Source organism: Mandrillus leucophaeus, unplaced genomic scaffold, assembly GCF_000951045.1.
Source record: "Mandrillus leucophaeus isolate KB7577 unplaced genomic scaffold, Mleu.le_1.0 Scaffold118, whole genome shotgun sequence".
Classification (NCBI taxonomy): Eukaryota; Metazoa; Chordata; class Mammalia; order Primates; family Cercopithecidae; genus Mandrillus; species Mandrillus leucophaeus.
In genome coordinates, this window is record NW_012100098.1 from 4,104,093 (window position 1) to 4,109,016 (window position 4,924).

Here is a 4,924-nt window from a genome sequence, read left to right on the forward strand (position 1 = left end):
TAGCCAGGATGGTCTCGATCTCCTGACCTCGTGATCTGCCCGTCTCGGCCTCCCAAAGTGCTGGGATTACAGGCGTGAGCCACCGTGCCCGGCCAGAGCCTATGTTCTTAACCACTGTGTTCTAATCCCCCAGAGAAGATGGAGCCTGGGGCCCTGAGCAAAGATCCAGAAGGAACCTGAATGTGGCCTCCATTGTAAACCACATCAACCCCGGGGAAAGAGTGCCTATGAAAGACTACTCTAGAGCAGGGGTCCCCAACATGTACTAGTCTGTGGCCTGTTAGGAACTGGGCTGCACAGCAAGAGGTGAGCAGCAGACAAGTGGGCATTACCACCTGAGCTCTGTGCTCCGCTGCCTGTCAGATCAGCGGTGGCATTAGATTCTCATAGGAGGGAGAACCCTGTTGTGAACTACACACGCGAGTGATCTAGGTCACACGCTCCTTATGAGAATCTAATGCCTGATGATCTGAGATGGAATAGTTTCATCCTGAAACCATGTTCCCCAACCCCCCATCTGTGGAAAAACTGTCTTCCACAAAACCAGTCCCTGTGCTAAAATTCTTGGGGACCACTGTTCTAGAGCCAGGGAGAGTTAACTGGAAGATGGGTGATGGGTGCCATTGCTAGCTTTTCTCTTTATCCACATTCGTCTTTTGGTTAATTTTTTTGCCCCTCTTCCTCTGCCTTGCCCTAAATGTTGGCATGCCCCAAGAAATGGTCTTGGGCCCTCCTCATTCTCTTATGCACACTCTCTCCCTACGCATCCACATCTAGATCTTCCTGATGATGATTCCCCAGTGGATATCTCCAGTCCAGGCCTCTTCCCTGACCCAACTAATGTGCCCACCTCTCTACAGCACCACCAAGATGCCTTACAGGCACCTCAAACTTAACATGTTTAAAACAGAACTTTTTGTTTCTGCCCCTGTACAAACCTGCTCCTCCCACAGACTTCTCCTCTGCAGTCAATTTACGTAAGATACTTACTGAATAAATATTTATTAAGCACCTGCTATAGCAGTGAACAAAAGAGACAAAAACCCTGCCTTCCTAAAGCTTACATTCCACTACTGGAAAACTTACAGTAAACAGAAAAAAATAAGTAAACTACATCATACATTAGAAGATAATAAGGGCTAAGGAGAAAGGCTAAGGAGAAAGCCAAGAAGAGGTACAGTGCACAGGGGATAAGGACTGAAATTTTTGAAAGAGCAAGTGAGAAGAGCAGGAGGTGAAGTCACAGAAGCAACAGGGGCTGGGCCATGAGCTTTTATCCTGAGGAAGATGGAGGACTTTGAACAGAAGCAGGATGTGAGTAGATTGCCAGTGTAATAGGAATACCCCAGCTGCTGTGAATAAACTAAAGAAGGGCAGTAAGGATGAAAGCTGGGAGACCAGTTAGGGAACTCTTGCTGTATTCCAGGTAACAGATAATGGATAATGGGGAGTTGGACCAGCAGACCATGGAAAACTGCTAAGATAGGGTCACATTCTGGATATATTCTGAAGCAGGGGGTTCTACCATCCACCCAGGTTCTTAGGTCAAAAATCTCAGTTCCATCCTTGATTCTTCCTTTTCCCTCATATCCCATATCCAATCCATCAGCAACTCCTTGGAGTTTTATTTCCAAAATGTAACACAGTCACAGTTCCTGTCCATCTTCACCACCCCTACATGCCCACCTGGGTTTACCACCTGGGTTTACCTCTCACCTAGATCACTGCAATACCCTTTTACCTGATCTCTCTGCTTCCTCTTTTGCCCCCTGCAATCTATTCTTCACAAGCAGCCAGAGGGATCATTTTCAAACTTAAATCGTATCATAGGATGCCCTTGCTTGTGATCCTTTAAGAGCTTTGCAATGAACTAAGAATAAAGACCAAAACCCATACTGAGAACTACATGGGCTGGCATGGGCTGCCCTCTGATGACTTCTCTGTTCTCAACTCTTTCCCTCTCTTTATTGATCGCCCTGCTCCAGCCACACCAGGCTCCTTCCTGTTCCTCAGACTCACCAAACTGCTTCCAGTTTTGGAACCACAGCTACCCCCTCTGATGGGGTCAGTGTACCCCACCTCATTGCATGACTGGTCACCTATCGACTATCAAATCTCAGCTCAGTCATCACCTCTTCATAGAAGACCATCCTGAGACTTTTCATCTAGTATAGATACTATACTATATATAACTAACTATAGCTAGTATAGTCTACCACACTGTGTAAACAGAAAACTCACAATCTTGAGCAGAAAGCTGCCCTTTAGAAATCGCTGCATCCACACCGCAAGGGTGCCCAGGTTTCTTTTTCTCCAGTAGTAGGGAGGATTGAGGACCAGAGGGGAAGTTTGAGTTTCCAGGCACCAAAAAGGAGATGATGGTGACCACCACCTTTCCCTCGTGACACCTTGGGGGAAGGAATTACCTCAGGCAGCTGGAAGCCAAGAGTTTTCCTTTCTCCTTTCTCACTCAAGAAGTTGTGGCTCAGTGCAGTGGCTCACGCCTGTAATCCAGCACTTTGGGAGGCTGAGGCGGGGGGAGCATTTGAGGCCAGGAGTTCAAGATGAGCCTGGCCAACATGGCGAAATCCCGTCTCTACTAAAAATACAAAAATTAGCCAGGCGTGACGGTGGGCACCTGTAATCCCAGCTACTTGTAAGGCTGAGGCAGGAGAATCAATTGAACCCAGGAGGTGGAGGTTGCAGTGAGCCAAGACTGTACCACTGTACTCCAGCCTGAGTGACAGAGCGAGACTCTGCCTCAAAATTAATCAACCAATAAAAAGAAGTTGTGTAGAACCTATTTTTTTTTTCATTGTAAAATATGGCCGGGCGCAGTGGCTCACGCCTGTAATCCCAGCACTTTTGGAGGCTGAGGTGGGTGGAACATTTGAGGTCAGGAGTTTGAGACCACCCTGGCCAACACAGTGAAACCCCGTCTCTAAAAACACAAAAAGTATCCAGGCATGGTGGCACATGCCTGCAATCCAGCTACTCGTGAGGCTGAGGCAGGAGAATCGCTTGAACCCGGGAGGTGTAAGTTGCAGCCAGCCAAGATCGTGCCACTGCACTCCAGCCTGGGCGACAGAGGAAGGCTCTGTCTCAAAAAAATGAAATTTAAAAACCATGTATAAAAAAGTTGGAAAATAATTTTTTGTTTTGTTTTTGTTTTTTTTTTTGGGAGGGGGGACGGAGTCTCACTCTGTCACCCAGACTGGAGTGCAGAGGTGCAATCTCGGCTCACTGCAAGCTCCACCTCCTGGGTTCACGCCATTCTCCTGCCACAGCCTCCCGAGTAGCTGGGACTACTGGCGCCCGCCAGCACACCCGGCTAATTTTTTGTATTTTTAGTAGAGACGGGGTTTCACCGTGTTAGCCAGGGTGGTCTCGATATCCTGACCTCGTGATCCTCCCGCCTCGGCCTCCCAAAGTGCTGGGATTACAGGCTTGAGCCACTGCGCCCGGCCTTTATATTTAATAATATTAATATTATTAATGTTCGATGTAATCACTTTTTATAAAAATTATTTCAGGCCGGGTGCTGTGGCTCACGCCTGTAATACCAGCACTTTGGGAGGCCGAGGCAGGCTGATCACGAGGTCAGGAGTTCAAGACCAGGCTGGCCAACATGGTAAAAACCTGTCTCTACAAAAAAAACCAAAAATTAGCTGAGCATGGTAGCGTGTGCCTGTAATCCTAGCTACTTGGGAGGCTGAGGCAGGAGAACTGCTTGAACCGAGACCCGGGAGGCAGAGCTTGCAGCGAGCCGAGATTGTGCCACTGCACTCCAGCCTGGGCTATGAAGCGACATTCTGTCTCAAAAAAAAAAATCATTGGTTTTCTGATATTTTCACAAGTTTACATAACATATTTAATAAAGTGCCTGTTAAAAAATAAAACTTACAATCTTTCATGAGAGTTAAAATAAGCACGTACTCATTAAGCAAGTCCACAGAACAGTAAATGAGGTGGGTACTCTTGAAGCAGAGGACCATCGTATACTGTCAGGGCCAAAAGGGCCAGTCTCTCATTTGCGACACTTGAATTCTCTGGCAATGTCCATGTGATGTGTGCTTGACACTTCTGATGGGCAGTTTTGGAACTGAATCTTTCTTATTCCGAGCTGAAGTATGTCTCTTTATAACTGCTACACTTGAGTACCTCGCAAAGGGAGCATAAAACAAAAAGAACTCCTCTTTTAGAGAACAGTCTTTCTAGTTTTCCAGGGCATCTCTGACAGCCCCAAATTCCCAATTTTTCCGACAGGCTCGTTCTCCCATCCCAAGATTCCTTCCAAGGCACTCTCCTCTGAAGGTGCTTCCATTGGTTTTCTCTCTTACCTCCCGGCGACCACAAGTGGCCCCAGCCGTCCAGGTGGGTCCGGCTGACGGGACCAAGCGGACACCACTCCTTCTCGCAGAGTCTTTTTCTGCTTAGTAAAGCGACCCACGATCCTCCATCCGCTCCTCAGAGACTCCCTGCACTTTCTGTCCGCCACATCTCCCTGGTTACATTATCTCCCCGACTAGTGCTAGCAGGCGAGCCTGATAGAAGTTTCTCTAAAGGCGCTGGAGGAGTCAAACAATGCATAACGTCCTGTGCAACCCTCAGACTCCTATACCTCGCGTGAATTTGGAAGTCGAAATCCAGTCCGCGGTCCCGCTCTTCCCGCGTCGCCTCAATTAGCCCCGCTGGGTCTCGCCCTAAGTCTCGCCTTTCCCTTTAACTGGCCCCTCAAGCCAGGCTACCTCCTCGGTGCCTATAATCCCTAACGTTTCCCTATACGCTGTCCCAACTAGGAAAGCCTTTACTTTCCGCTATTAGTGAAATATTTAAACCTTCGGTAAAATGGCCACGCCCCTAGTCACGCCCCCTTCATACACGTTGCCAAGACGAACCGGAAGAGGTTGCCAGCCCCTGGTTC

The 4,924-nt window shown here is 48.2% G+C and overlaps 1 protein-coding gene across 1 annotated transcript in view; it reads right to left on the reverse strand.

Moving 5' to 3' along the window:
* The window catches only part of PRPF40B (PRP40 pre-mRNA processing factor 40 homolog B (S. cerevisiae)), an 82,059-nt gene extending 77,372 nt beyond the window's left edge, over window positions 1-4,687 (reverse strand). The window contains exon 1 of the mRNA XM_011964880.1: window positions 4,341-4,687. The gene's annotated coding sequence lies outside the window, so the exon portion shown is untranslated. The remainder of the gene's footprint in view (window positions 1-4,340) is intronic.
* Between the last annotated feature and the right edge of the window lie 237 nt (window positions 4,688-4,924).